This window comes from Melopsittacus undulatus, chromosome 9 (genome assembly GCF_012275295.1).
Source record: "Melopsittacus undulatus isolate bMelUnd1 chromosome 9, bMelUnd1.mat.Z, whole genome shotgun sequence".
In the NCBI taxonomy this organism is placed as follows: domain Eukaryota; kingdom Metazoa; phylum Chordata; class Aves; order Psittaciformes; family Psittaculidae; genus Melopsittacus; species Melopsittacus undulatus.
This window is the reverse complement of record NC_047535.1, coordinates 3,736,229-3,751,954: the sequence shown is the minus strand read 5'-3', so window position 1 is coordinate 3,751,954 and position 15,726 is coordinate 3,736,229. Positions and strand designations below refer to the sequence as shown.

Genomic DNA, 15,726 nt, shown 5'->3' with positions numbered 1-15,726 from the left:
TATTCAACTGTGAGGCTATTTTGTTAAAATTAAGAATACTAGTGACTTTTTTCCTCCCATATTTTTCTCTATATTAGCTATTAATGTGCCTTTATTTCTCCTTGGATAACATGCCTGTTACACTGCCTGTTACTGACCAAGAGAAGAAATTTCAGGTGGTTCTTTTTTTGTCTCTGTGTTGTACATAAGAGGGGCAGAAATGCATTCAGTGGTTGTTCTCTCTCAAGAGTGATCCTAGCAGATGCTTGCAATAATTTCTCACTTGTCATATTGACACTCAAGTGTGATGTTCTCTGGGGCTTTGTCATGTTGCTGCTTCTATGGTTTTAGAAAGATGGTAATTTTTTTCTCTGTAGCATGGATTTTTCTTCATCACCTGCAGCTCTGCATCCTTTGCATTACCCAGGTGCATTTGGCCTTTGCAGTTGTCCTGGAAAATAAACTTAACACAGAACACGGCCATTAAGTCATGTAATGATTTTAGTAGTTTTGATATCTAAATTTTTCTATGATTTTATTCGTGTCACCCTAAGGGGTGGTATTTTTCATTTATGCTGTTGTGACCTGTGAGAACATCTGTGACCTCCCCACCACCCATTCTTGTTCACCAGTGGTCCCAAGAGGGGTCTGCAGAAGCAGATGTAGCGGCACATCACTGCATGTGGAAAACAACATCTGTAATTTCAATTGGATGCCATATTTTGCACTTCCTTTTCTCAATTGTTACAGAGGGCAGCGTTTCAATTGAGGGAGGAATGTACTTCAGTGGGAAAGACGCTGCTGTGTACCCCATAACCATTGTTTGCAATCCCTTGAGCAACACATGCTATGCTTATTCTTGTAGTGCCACTGAAAAGGACAGATTAGACCCAATTATTTATCCCTTTGGCTTTCTGCTCTGTTTTTACCAACTTAGAGTAATACGATTCCATACTGAAAACAATTAATGGGAAGAAGTCCTTGCTTAGGCCTTGCTTTGGTGCCTTACTCAGACTCCCACTGACTTTTAGAACTTAGATAAAGAGTTCAGGATTTTATCTAACATCTTTTGAGCATATTGCTGTCATAAGAGGATTTCACAGTATTGATCATGAGATGCTAGTAATAGACCTTACAGATATTATGGATGATAAGTATGGTGAAGAAGAAGGGAATAAACCATGTTCATATAAAAATCAATAACATTTGGACTGTTCATGTTGAAAATTGCAAGGAAACTGTATGTATTCTCTTCCTAATTATTATAGGTAAGAACCAGTTTGAAAATACAACAGTAGGTGGCAATTGCTTGGATTTTGTTCTTTTTCACACTTACTATTAGCTTTTTCCTAGATCCATTGTAAGAAGCGCATGGTCCTGCATTTCTGCTTTGAGTGAAAGATGGATGTTTGATAACTTGTTCAACTTATTTAGTGGCCATATATTTAAATCCCAAACAAACTGTACATTATAAACCCTAAACTTCAAGATTTCTGGGAGCTGTGAATGCCTGCTTCCATTTGAACTGAATGCTTGGAAACCGGACAGCAGAAATTTATGTTCGTTTTTTGGGAATGACCTTGCAGGATCAGCCTTTTTCCTTCCAGGTGCTGGAGGTTGCTGGGTTGGGTCTTTCTGTCATCGTTTCTTGCATCCTGTTTTCTCACCATGTGTGGAGCTTTTTGTACCCAGTTCATGATGCAGTCTTCTGAATATAAAGAACTCCCTTTCCAATTTCCAGAGAAAGCACCATTGATCCTAGTGTCCTGAAGCAGACACAAGCACTCTCCATCGCTGATTTTGTGCTTGGAAATGGTTCCCATTGTTTCACTCTGAGGCTGCGGGTACCTTGCAGGATAACTGTGGAGAGGCTGTGGAGCGCAGATGGTTTTTGGCAAGTAACTTTTTATCATCAATATTTTATTTTTGGGTCATTCTTCAACCACTGCCTTATGTAAAAGAGAAATACACCAATTTCATGACTTTTATTATGTATTCCAAAGTAGTCTTTTCTACTTAAAATTAATCGGAACTCTGACAAAGATAACATGAGGTGGAAGAGCCAAGGTGGACTGTCTGTCACCTGAGCCTCAAAAATGAAGACAGAGCTCATGTCCTCATAGAGCAGTGATTCTCACAGGACAGTCAGAAGATAACAATAAAATAGCTATATAGAGCGGGGAGAGGTGGTGTCTGTGAGGGTGTCTGTTTGCAGTCGGTGCCTTGTGTTGGTCTCCTGCATCCTCTGGTGATGAGATCTTGCCAAAGGATGGGTGACCACTTACTGAGACTTGTCTTAATGAACTCGAGGATGTGACTTTGTAACCGAAGGGCACAGCTTTGCCTTCCCCCTCAGGTGGTGGTGGAGCGGCGGGGCAGGCCCGAGTCCGCGCTGAGGCCGCAGCCGTTGCCCCCGGCAACCCCTCAGCACGGGGCTGCCCTGCCCCGGCGGGGCACGAGCACCGGCGCACGCGCCCCTCCCTGCGGGGGCGGGGCCTCGCTGCGTGCGTCACCGGGCCCCCGTGCGCCTGCGCCGCCGCCAAGGTTGGGACGGGGCAAGGGCTTCCTCCGCCGTCGGCCCGCACATGCTCGGCTCTGATTGGCTGCCGCTGCCCTAGCCGCCGTTCTGATTGGGAGATCTCCTGCCACTCAACCCCTCCACGTTTCGTTAGGCCCCGCCCACCAACTGCGCTCTGATTGGCGGGCGCCGCTCGGCCTGGCGGGCGCTGTGATTGGTGGCACCGCCCCTTCGGTCGGCAGCGCTGCCCTATGAGCTCGCGGAGCCGCAGGACTGGGTCGGCGGTGAAGAATGTAGACCCGGCCGCTCCCCATGGCGAAACAAAGTAATCCGGAGGTGCTGGACGCTCAAACCGCATCGCTCCCAGCCCAGCAGCAGGGCACAGCCTCCCCTCGTCCTCCCCTCCACTTCCCTCCTCGTTCTGTCACTGCCTGGCTCGGTTGAGCCCCCTCAGCGACATCCGAGCTGCCAGGAGAAAAGGGCGGAAGGATACGCTCGGGAAACTGTGCTCCGCTGAGGAGTGTGACAGAGGAAGTAGTTCCGGCCCTGATTGGGCCTTGTTTCCCAAAAATAGCGCCCAGCGGGTATCCGTGCGCCGGTGTCAGTGTCTCCTGAGGAGCCCCGGCGGGGAGGCGGCAGCAGCGGCGAGGGGACGGGCGGGTGAGCGAACGAGCGAGGGGGGTCCCGGCTCTGTGGGGCGATCGGGGGCGCCTTCCCTCAGCCCGGCGGCGGGGGTCGGCGGCGGGGAGCGGCGAGCGAACGGGGTCGGGGCAGGGGCAGCGGGTGACGGGCGGGGGCAGTCGCTGAGGGGGGCGGCTGAAGCAGAGGGGACAAGAAGGAGGTTTTCGCCTCGCCGTCCCCTTCCCGTTGTGCCGCACCGAGCGGGGCGGGGCGGGGGGTGCCGGCGGGGGAGGGGCGCGGGCGGCGGTGAGGGGTCCCGCCGGTGGGAGAGCGCCCCGAGGCCGGAGCCTCCCCGGGAGTTGTGTGCCGGTGGCCGGAGCACGGGATGGACGTTATGGGTCAGGCCAGCGGGGTCTGCCCGGAGGCTGGTGCGCTGGGGAGGCAGGGTGGGGTGCGAGGGCCTGGCGTTCGGGGAGCACTGAGGTAAGAGCGGCTTCGCCCCGGTGGCCAACTTCTGTACTCGGGGTGCGTGTGCGCCTGGGAAGGCGGGGAGGAAAAGTAGCTTTTGTCCTGCTTCTCGGCAGCCACGTTGGGTAAGCAACAGTACGGCTGAAAACAAACAACAGCAAAAATCCTTCCTAGGAGTCTGTCTGTGGTGCACACCGGCGAAAACGAGCGGGGGTCGGTTAGGGAGGAGGTGAGGGTGGAAATTGTTCAAGTAGTTGTACACCGCATTAAGGTGTGCTGCGAATGGGAGGGGAAACTGTTCGCTAATGTGTAAACTAGAGGATGTTTTGTCCAGAGGAAGGAGATTGAACGTACAGCTGTGTCGTACTGCAAGTAGGATTTTGTGTTCGGCAGCTGTGTGCAGGAGTCGGGAGCAGAGGGAAAGAGACTGTGCTATTTCTGACTGGAAACAGTCGGTTTTTGAGTTTACGGAGCTGTATTTCCCAATAAATCCATAGCGGCTGTTGAGATGCGAGGTGCTGAGGAGAGTGGAATTGCTTAGAAAAACTAAGCCATAGTGACTTGTTTGACAGGTGATTAAATTCCCGAGTTGAGAAGCTGGAGTTCTAGAGGGGAGGGGAAAAAAAAGAACAAGAAGAGGGTATTTTTAGTGCTTAGTATAAAACTATATTGAGTCCCATAGTTACACAAAGACTACGTTTATTATGAACAGTGGGGGGAACGGCAAAAAGGACAAATTTAGGGAGAGTAGTAAAGAAAGTGGTTTAGTGTGGAATTGGTAACATAGACTGTATTTATCTTAAGCCTTTTTCACAGCCTGGTAAATTCTTATGGATCATAAGGAAGGCTGTAAGCTTTCAGACTCAATTATGTTAACTGTCTACGTGTAGTTATTCTGTATACGGGTCTTTTTTCATTTTTAGGACCTGGTCACATTTTGATAGGTATTCCTGCTGGTTTGTTATTTCTAGCTGGTGTTTAAGCAGCCTGTGCAGCAATACTCCTATAATTTTGTCTGTGTGTTTCTAAAATCATTTAAAATGCTTATCTCTGCTTCTTACATATAAGAAAGTAATCTTTGTCTTTTTTTTTCCCTTCCTCTGTAACAAGTAATTTGCATTTGGGGGAAAAGTGTGAGGTTCCTCTTTTAAACTATTTTTTCCATTTAGGTGCTAGAATATGTGAAAAATGACATGTCTTTCTGTTACATAATACAGAAGAACTGTAACAAAGGATGTAATGTTAGCACTTATGGTCACTAAAGGGCCTTAATTATAAATGGCAGCGTAAAATTCTGTATTCGTTTAGCTAGCAAAAGGAAAATAAGAGAATGGAACAATATGTCTTGCTATTAAGGGATTGTAACAGTGCTGGGCATTTGGAGATGAGCCTTTTTGATTGCACGCATTCAGCTTGGAATTTTGGAAGGAAAATAACCCAGTGCCCTGGTTAGTTATTTTTCTCCTCCATAATTCTTTTCTAAATCTGTAGTTGACGTAGTCCACCAGTAGTAGTAGTGGAGTATCATCGGTGCATGAGAAGAATCCTTCACTGTGAGGGACAGTATCTTTAGAGCAATTTTAGTGTAGATGGCACAGTGTGTCTTCAGTTTTAATATTCTAGCATTTTAAATGATTTATTTCTGAGAAGGTATTTACAAACTCTAAACTATGGTAAAATATATTAGCCTTTAGGTTTTGTTTGCTTATTTTGTTTTATTTTCTTAAGAGTGTGTTTAAGCCAGTATACTTACTCCTCACCTCTATAAATGAGTGAACCCATAGAATGCTTTGCATATGCACAGATACCTGGATTTAGCTTCCTATAATTTCACATAGCATTATTTTCTTTCTCTGCCAAACAAGGGGTGGAGAAGTAAGTGAACACTGAATTTTATGGTGCTAGGTATGATCTATAGAATTGAGTCATTTGGACTATAAAGGTGAGAGGGATATGACTAGATTAAAACTTGGAAGTAATTCTGGAGAATAAAATGATTTATTATGGCAGAAGATCTCTCTTATTTACAAACCTTATTTAAGCTGAAGTGTGCACAGTTTTCCTTGAACTGGTTGATGTGGACAGCTACAGGGTTTATTTCAGAGTGTTAGCCAAGTTTCTCAGATAACTTGTTGATGTCATTCTGTGTATTCTGGGCCTAAGTGCTGCCTCGGAGAGACTGGAGGCACCATGCAAGCTTGTGAACAATGCCATGCTACCTTGCCTGCTTTCAGTCACACCCTGTATAACACAATATAGCTGATTAATTCTCTAACAGTGGTAAAATTAGTGGAGTATAATGCTGTGTAATGTGCAAATCTGTATTAGTTTTTCCTAAATAAGACCTATCTTGAATTACTGTAGTTTGTTATGCCTTTGTGATGTATGAGAGATGCCTGTGTGTTTCAGAGCAATTAAAGCTTCCTAAAAATAAACATTAGCACATTTTATTCACCTCCTCAGTTTCCTAAGATTTTATTTTTAAAGGCCACAGAATTAAATCCTCTCTAAATTTTAGTCTTTGGGCCTTTTCAGTCATGACAGCAGCCTGATGATGTGTGCAAACCCCTGGGAGATCCTTTTCTTTCTCATTGAAACAGAATTTACTTTGAATTAATTGGAACATCATGTGGTGACGTATATATTATGTAGCTTTTAATGCACCAAGTTTCTTTATTTTTCACATTTTTTGTATTTGAAAGCTATTCTTTTACATGTGTAATAATGTGTTCTTCAATTGAGCAAATGGGGCTAAAATAAATCTCTGTCTGTGATAATAAGAGTGAATTTTGATGCCTGTTGTCTTGTGTTCAGATATTATTCTTTCAGCTTTGGTAAAGTAACCAGAAAACATGAATGCAGCATTCTTTTTAGCTTGTATGCTTTACTGCTAGTGCTAAAGGCTAATGCAGTAATTATTTGAATGGACTTGCCAATGTGGTGCTGAAGTGGTCCTGAATGTGGGTTTAGTTTAACTCTTTCTCCTGTCATGTGAAATGAATGAAGTCTCCAGAGATGCAGTCAGATCCTGAAATAACTAAATATAGCTGCCTCCTTCCCTGGATGTTTACCAGGTGGTTTTGGTGTCTTAGGAAGTTTGTAAGATTACAGCAAGACATTCTTTAGCTTTTTTTTCCCCCCAAGTTAATTTTGTTGAGCTGCCAGTAAAAGACTTCAGGAACTTTTTTGGACAGCTAATCAAAATACATTTTAGGTCATTGATGCAGTCTCCAGTGAATGAACAAAACAGTGTTACTCTGAGTTAAAAACAGGCTTCAACTGTGTAATATGACAGTTGCCCTCCCCCACCATATGTTCTGTGGTAGAGTACCAGCTAATAAATAATGCCATGGAGGGTCAAGTTTGCAGCCTGGAATAGTGAGTTTTGTTTTAAGTGTCTGATCTGGATTTCTACCTCTTACCACCCCTCTGCTGTGGTATGCTCTTTTTTTAACATTTGATCTTTCAAGTTACTGCTTATGGAGTTAAAGGGGTATTTTTATTTTTCTTTTCCATATTAAGGGACTAATTTTTGTTCATCAGCTGCCTCGTTTCAGTTTCTGTTTAATGGCTCTGCGAGAGTTTTTCTAGATTTAATTCAAATCTTTTTAGGAACATGTTAATGTATACTCATTTCCATTTGTCACTAAAGTGTGCGTGCAAGGCAACTTTGTTCCTGAGATTCATTCCACCCCCCTGCCAAAATAGTCACGGAGTTGGAATATTTTAAATTGTATTTATGATAATCTTTTTCCTTTCTCCTTTTATCTGTAATCTGAGGCTGCAGTGAAGAGTTTGGCAGGAATGACTGCTGGGTAAAGAGCAAAATTTTGTGGTCAGTCTTCTTTCCTCAGAATTCAGATGCAGGACAATATAGACCCTTTTCTACAGAAAGCACTATGCTTTTTTTCCCTGTGTGTTATAACGGTACAAGTATGCCTATATGATGAGAAGAAAATACATCCTTCTTAATAAGAGTGTGATTAATTGAATTATTTTTCAGGAAATTAACTACTTTATATTCAACATGTTAGTGGTGCTTAATTAGGTAGGTCTCCGAGTTCTATTTGTCTCTGTCCCTGAAGAGCTTTTGAATTCTGCCAAAGTCCTGTAAGGCCAACCTAGAGACGTAAAAATATATTCTGTATTGCTTTGTGCTCAGCTGGATTTCACTAGTAGCTACTAAGTATCGTTGCATGCCTATTCTAAGTATACCAAGATAAAAAGGAAGTGTTAGGAATAACCAGCCAAGCATAGTTGTGGAAAGGTGCTTGCTTTAAGTATCTGTGTACCAGGCACTGATGACAAAGCATCTTGTACTATGCTTTTTTACCTTATTTTTCTTCTCCTAATAGAGAGCTAAATAACTAGGAGCAAAATGTGTTGTCTTCATTGTGGTAGTCAGAAATCACCTGAGTGGGGTGTAGAATGGCTGCTTATACTTTTATGATAACAGAGAGGAAGAAGGTTTTCTTCAGTTACTTCAAATCCTTTCAAGTGTTTTTGAAACTTGGCTTCATTTGAAAGCCAGATTGCTTCTAACACTGTAATTCAGGTTTTCGTGGATTGGATTAATGTTGTTATTATTGTTTGAAAGCTAACCATAGGCCTGTGAGAATATGTCATCTTAATATCTGCAGTAATACTTGCAAGCTGTGGTCAGTGTGAGTATTGAGTGCTGCACCAATATACACAGGCCTGATCTTGTAATCTTCAGTGATCACTAATAATGTTTGAAATGTCAAGGGGGATAAATTATTCAACATTTAGCTGTATAATTATGTAAGCACATCTATAACAGCTGTGCTGTGGCTATACTGTTAAACATTTATTGAAGATACTGGCATACAGAGTTGAGAGAATTCAGGGAGTCTGTTTTATTATCTCTTATGATGCATTTGGAGGTTATTTTAAGTGTGAAAAGATACAAACAATTGTAGGAGAAGAAAGTAAGCAAGTAGTTGAACCTTGGGAGACTCAAAGATACACACATGTACAGAAAGATGAGGGCTCATAAAGGGCAGAACAGATATGGCTTGACAGTGTCCATTACAGAAACTGCTGAAGGGTGTCAGGGTGAGCTTTCTCCCCCAGTATCACATAGAATCTGCAATACTTGAGTCCAGGAGGAACAAGTTATAAATTTTATTTACTCAGATCTATCAAAGTGACAGCGTTCTTAAGTGGTCATCTTCCTCCCAATGTTTTTAATTGTATTTAATTGATCATCTTACTTCTTTTGGGAACCTTGCATAGAAACAATGTGTGAGGTTATCAACAGCGAGGCCATCTTGTTTCTGGTATCGTTCTTTCACAGCAGCTGCCCTCTTCCTGATATGACTGCGTGCATCCTGTTTTAAAACTGTGAGCTCACAAGAATGACTGTTAATAAGTTGGTGTATGTAGCAGCTAAAAAACATTGGGTTTTCTAGTGTGAGCTCTCAAAGCACTGAGTCTACTGAGAATAGTTGAGAAAATGGGATGATCCATCGTCACTGTACTTGTATTGTCTTGTCATGCAATGAGAGTAATGAACTAAAACTTTCAGTGACTGTTTTTATTTTTCCTTGAAACTGTTAAAATTATTGTGACATGATATGAGGTTTTAACTGATATTCAGGTGTCTTAAATTTACACTCAGAAGCCCCATGGTTTCAGGGTGAAAGGGAAAATAAAGGTATGTCAAGAGATACCCTGTTTCACTTGAGGTGCACAGAAAGGGGAAGCATGTTCTGATATTTTTTTTTGACCCTATAGGATGTTAAATTATGTTTGTTAGTCTGAGTTTGATGATTCACATTAACTGGCTAGATGGCTTTTGGGATTTGAAGCTTTTGAGCGCAGAAAGAAGGATTTCCTCTGAGCAACTTCCTTAATATCCTCCTGTGTTTCTCTTGGAGTCTTAAGGCTTTTGTGGTTTGCCTGGTGGTGCGTTTTGTTTTGTCCTCCTGTTGTTCTCTTTCTTTGTTAGTAGCATGCCAAATGATGGTGTCTTTTTGTCGCTGAATTGTATGCAGAGATCTTTGCTTTGGGAGATGTTGGGCTCAACTGTGAAAGGAAGTGCTAAAGTATTAATGGGTTGCAGTCAGAAGCACTAAATTAGAGCTCCTCCTTCTAGGGAGGAGACAGAATCATGGATGACTGAAGAGCAATGTGGTCAAAAGGTGGAGACAGGTATTGAGATACAGAATCTGGGTGTATTTGTGGAAGTTCTAGTTACTAACGCAAATACTTGGAAAATTCGTAAGGAGTATGTAGAGTATGTAACAGCATTGCTGAGTATCAAAGAATAATAATGAGTTTTAAGTAGCTCTTGTTGTTTTCTTTGTCACCAATATGAGAATGGCTAACATGAGTCGCCATCACAAAATGAAATCTACAAAATGTTTTACCAGATCTGTATTACGAAGACAGAAACACAGAGCAGTTGTTCTCGGTGAAGGACAGAGGAATTTGAGCAATCCCCCAGACGTTGTCATGAGTTTAACATGAGTCGAAATTTAAGGGGAGAGGAGAAACAAGAGTTACCCTAAGGCAATTATCAAATGATTTTTTCCTTAAAAAAAAGGTGCTTTTCATCAATGTTTCTGTTTATCATTGGTAATTCAATAGCTTCAAGGAACTAGTAAAGTGTGATGTTCAAATTATTGAAAGGTCTGGAATTTAAACCATAAGTTATCAATGTTCCTGAATACTGGAATCATGTAGATGCTTTAAACAAAATAGAAAGTACTTTAAAAGACTAATCATTAGGTCAGGAGATGAAAATGGGTTATGAGAGAGTTCAGAATTGTAACTATTATTGTCTTAGTCTGAAGATGCTCCTAGTGACTCCTGGTTGAATTGGTTTATTACAGCCTAGCCTACATAGGAGACTTAGATTCAGAGTCAGATGAACATAACCTGATGACCCACTGTTATCCCACTAGCTGCTCTTCAGAAAATCTTTCTGCAGATACTCACAGCATGCCCTATAACTCAGACTTCTCTAGTTCACTGGGTTGCAGTCTTTTTCTCTATTTGTAGGTTCCCCATATGGTTTTACGGAGGAGATGGACTCTACTGTCAAGTTAAGCCTGGTGCTGACAGCTTGTTTGTATAGTTGTGCGTCAGCACAAGGGGCTTTTATAAGACTTGCACCACATTCTATTGGAAAGCAACAGAATCGTTCACTTGGGGTGATTTTGGAGGGGAATGAAATGTCAGGGTTACCAGGAGACTCAGGTAACAAAAATCTGAAAAGGGCTTGCCCCGTGTTAGGTTGTGATCCAAGCACAAATCTACGTGTATTCATGTTATGAGCCCCTGCAGCACCCTCTGGTGATCCGGACATGCTTGTGCAGCACTTGGGGTCCTGGTTGAGCTTCTGAATGAGCAGAACCATCCGGTCCTGTTACATGGCTGAAGAAATGCTTCAGAACAAGCCTAGGCTGAAACCATCTTGATGTTACTAATGGTGCTTTTGGGGTTTGCTGCCATTTCTTTTTTCTTTTCACCTTCTGATTTTGTCTAAGAGGAGATGGAAGTCATTAAAGAATTTGTAGCCTGCCCTGTTCAGATTGGCTCTAGGCAAGCATAACCAGTGTGATTGCATGAGATAAAAGGATTCCACCTTTATGGCTGGGTCGTTGAGGAGAAATGAAGCATGGTATGGGGAAGAGGGAAGAACAAAGGCAAAGTGTATATGAAAATTTTTGTTCTGTGTACTATAGCCTATTTTTAATATCACATTTTAATGTGTTATTTTTAATATCATAAATATATTAAAATATGGGTTAGAGAAATGGTGGATGTAAATTTAAAAACAGTCTGAATGCTAATAGTAAAGTAATGAGTTTGCAAGTAATAAAACTTGGAGAACTTCAATTTTGCTTATTTTTCAACTCTTCTGTTATTCACTGATCTTTCAGAGTAGCCCCCCTATCCAGGGCATTGCTCTTTAGTTCTCATAGTACCTTCACAGGCTTCCTAGCTGTGGCTCGACTGAGTACAGGTACCTGCTGACTGCTTGAGTGATCAGCAGGATCTGCTGCTGCCCTGGTTGCTGCAGGTCAGGCGCTTTGCCCAGGAGCTGCGAGCAACCGACCGGTCACAAACTCTGCAGCACTTCTATAAAGTCTTAAAAATAATTGGCACTTTTACTGTTGTGCTTGATTGAAACCAGCCAATTAAACCAAGCTGTTAATGAGGGAGAATAGGCTGTTATCACATAAAGCTCATTTTATTAGAAAAGTAGGTTTAGAAAGCTGTGGGTAATAGACAGTGCTGCCTTCAAGATTTTAGTGCTCTCACTGATAATACTTTAGTCTTCTATCAGTAAACAACAATATTTTCCTAAGTGTTTTTATTTAATTTTATGAAAATAAACTTAAAAGTATGGTGATGTAAAACTCTGCCTTCAGTTTCTGAATTTGCTCTGCTTTTAATATATTTGATTTTATCTCAATGTCATATTAGGCTAGGATTCATTCATTCAGCAGAATAAAGTGAGATAGGTCTTCATTCTCATGATGCCGTTTTGTCAGCATATGGCAAGATAGTTACATAGAATATTTGTGATTTCTTCCTGCTAGGGGGTCTAGTCAGGATGCTACTTGCAAAACTCTTAATAGTTTGGGGATTTTGTTCAGGGAATTGACTATGAACCTTTTGTACTCTGGATTTGACTCTCATAATCTAGAGTAGAATCTCAGTGGTTTGTCATTGCAGCTGCCTGTCCTCTGCTTTTCCCTTGCCAGACTTTGGATTGTAACCATACATAGTTTTGGGCAGCAGTTTGCTTCTCTTACGTATATGTTCTGGAGGCTGGGGAGCAGGAGCTTATTTGCATCAAAGAAAGTCATAAAACCTGTTTGTCTAGGAACCATTAGATTTTTCTGTTTTAACACCTAGTGTCTAATCTCCCCTGTACCTCATTTTACCCTACCCCCCCCCCCGGAACAGGAGAGGGAATATCTTTTGTTCTTAAAAGGTACTAATAAATTTCTCTCAAGATTCCCTCTCCCACCCCTCCCACACCCCCCACATGAGGCTCATACCTGTTTTATTGAGGACTATCTGGATCCTATTTTTTTAATGTGGTATTTTTAAGGCTGAATTGTTCAGTAATGCAACCTACCACAGTGTTCCTGAAGATACTGGCTGACTAGTTCTCAAAAGACGTTTCAACCTGCTTTTCCATCATGCATTCCTTTCATGAAAAGTTAATGAGATGAAGATCTGATAAACTTCTTGAAAACTTTCTGTGCAGCAGTTTTGCTGCACAGAAAATCTGAGGATTTTTCTTCAGATCTGTTTCTTTTAGGGCATCTCTATTTGTTTCTGTAGTTGTTTTGCATCCCTGTAGGTAATGCCTACAAGCAAGCCACAAAGATGTTGGTATGTTGTTCTAAGGCTTGAATGACTAATTTTCTGAAGGTGTAAGGAAGGCAGCCCTTCATGTGAGGTTTCTTTTGTGCTTGTTGCAACTGTTAGAAGCTGGAGAAAGTAAGTACAGAGTAAAATTTGGAGTTGCAATCTGACGAGGAGTCCTCCAGGCTTCTCATCTTGAATAGCTGAGATCACAGTTCTTGCTTCTATCTTGTACTTTGCTGCTTTTATTTCTTTGTGGTCTCTGCTGCTTAATGACTTATAAGGTACTTCACTGGCATAATTAGCTTATTATCTTAAAGTAGTCTGATCTGTTAGCAATATGGGACCAATAAGGGGGCAGCCAGCCCAGACACTGGGTTTCAGGTGGCACATCCACAGAGATGGGTCAGTGTTTGGCTGAGGGGAGAAAGGAAGGAATAGGTGAGAATTTTTTGAAGACATCTGGATCTTGAAGATGAATGCTTTAGTGCACCTGTGAGGATTTAGAGATGTTTTCCTTCAGGATTTTGACAGCAGTCAATTAAAGTATCTAGGAAACAGCTTTACTTGTATCTTGGTTGAAGTGAAAAGTGGAATGAAGATACAGAAGTCGGTTTCAGGAGTGTTCCTTTGCTTAGGTTGTTCATGTTTGTAGATTGTATCTGACTCAGTTTATCAACTTTTATGCTTGAGAATGAGCCTCATCTTACTTCAGACTCTCTTACTTTGTGCTTTGAGTGTATCTGGTCTCAAACATCAGTGTCTTACCATGAATGTATCTACTTACTTTGGGCTGTGTATCTGGGTTTGGCTATAGTCTTCTTGTCTTTTTTAATGTTCATTTTTGCCTTGATACACAAAAATACAAATGTGGGCAAGGAAACAATTGCATATATTAATGAAAAAGATCTTTGTAGGTGTATTAATTCTGAAGGGTGAGCTTTGCATTTTAAATGTGTAGTTTTTGGAAGAGCTTGTGTTGCAGTTGTTTTTGTAGTTGCTACAATATTGAACAAGGGATTAGAATGCTCTTTGTTTCTTGTTATTATGCCAGAGAAGGAACTTGATGTACAATGCATTCAGGATGCTGCTTGTGGTGTGATTTAGTCCATATTCTCTGAAAGACATCTTTTTGTTTGGATTTCTATAGAAGAATACTTCTTTTTTCTGAAGTTCATAAACCCCCCAGATTATGAGCCAAGTCACTATGCTTTTTGTTGATTAAAAATGGATTTCAGCATTTGGTGTGATACAACTACCATTTAGTGAAATGTTCAGATCCTCAGTAGCTAATGCTGGGTACACAAATACTGGCTGCTCTTGACTGTAAGCAGAAAATGTAGGTTTATTACTGCAATGTCTAAGATGCTTTTTGGGTGAAGTTTGTTTTTTTTTTCTGGATTGATTCTAATAACACTTCTATACTGACATTTTTAGGTCCTATATTTTGATCTCTCAAACCCTGCACAAAAGCCCCTAAGCTTAAAAGAAGTATAAGAAATGCTTTTGTTAGGTAGAGTTTGAGTTTACAGACCATCACTGAAAGACTAACTTGGACTCTGTAAGACACAGTTAAAACAACCTCTCCTGGTAATGTTTGAGTTCTGCATCCAGGTGGATTTTATATACTGCCTCCACACAGGAAGTGAGAAAAGTAGTTTTAACTGTATGTTACTGTCTTATGTATGCTGTAAGGCTTCTTGAGCTTTTCCTGTAAATGACAGTAACTTGGCAAATCCTGTGTGTAGTTTAATGTTTAAACTAACTCTAGTTTTATTTTGCTGGTGGTGCTGGTGCTCTTACGTATACAGCTGGATACGTAATATATATTGCAATGTAACTGCAGATTGGGAAGTGGAACTTCCTTTTCTTCCTGTTAGACCTATGCATCCTGTAAGATAGGTGTAGGGATCATTTTAGTATATGGTTCAGTTTGTTACACTAGAATTATTCTGGTGAAACTTTTAAACTAGGTTTGATGAAGCCAAATTTCAACTGGATTTGGTACATTTCTTTTAATGCTTGGCTTTTGTGTGTTTGATTTTCTTTTTTCCTTGTTTCTCCCACATTTGTTAATTGTGCTAACAATGAGTTTTCAGTGAATTAACTGCATCATTCCAGCTAAATCCTTGGTTGTGGTGATGGCAGAAGTGGTGGTGATGTATTCTTTCTACCATGTTTCCTTGTGTCTGTTAGGACCTATTTAGATGAAAGCCTTGTAAGCTGATGGCATTGCCTGTGTGCTTGTTCACCATTATACTATTAATGTTTGTCTTAGAAGTACTAGTGGAGAGATTGTTAGGAGAGGAAGTCTAGAACAGAAAAGCTTCCTACAGACTACTTGAAATAGTGGTGAATTCTAACAGGGTTCCCATGGTAGGGAATGTGTTTTCTTTAATACACATTAGTCACATCTTGCTATTGCCTTTATAATGCAGTATGTTGGCTGTGTTGTAGTCAGTACGCAAGTTGCCTTAGCAAAACTTTGTAAAACACTATTAAAACAAAACAAAAGTAAAACCATGTTTGGCAAAAAAATGCTGAAGAGTTCCAATGGTTCCCCAGTGTGTAGGGAACCGTCTTTCTCTGTTCTTGGCATTCACATAAGCTTTTTAATCCAAGTCTTTGTCTCTTTCTCCTCAGCTGTATTCCTGTACTAAATTAAATTATTTATCTTTTATTTTAGCAATAGGAGACAATTTGAGCATAATTAAAGTAATGTATCTGTCCAAATGAGTGATAACCTAACTGGACTATCATTGTTTAGAGAACACGTCTACAATTGTTTG

General features: G+C 41.1%; 1 protein-coding gene across 3 annotated transcripts in view; it reads left to right on the top strand.

Annotated features, from left to right (window-relative positions):
* Positions 1–2,897: 2,897 nt before the first annotated feature.
* The window catches only part of MEF2A (myocyte enhancer factor 2A), an 89,431-nt gene continuing 76,602 nt past the window's right edge, over positions 2,898–15,726 (top strand). For 2 of the 3 annotated variants that reach the window (XM_034066065.1, XM_034066066.1), the window contains exon 1: positions 2,900–3,157. The gene's annotated coding sequence lies outside the window, so the exon portion shown is untranslated. Of the gene's footprint in view, positions 3,158–15,726 lie in introns of all 3 variants that reach the window. The other variant, XM_034066063.1, reaches the window with a different exon arrangement.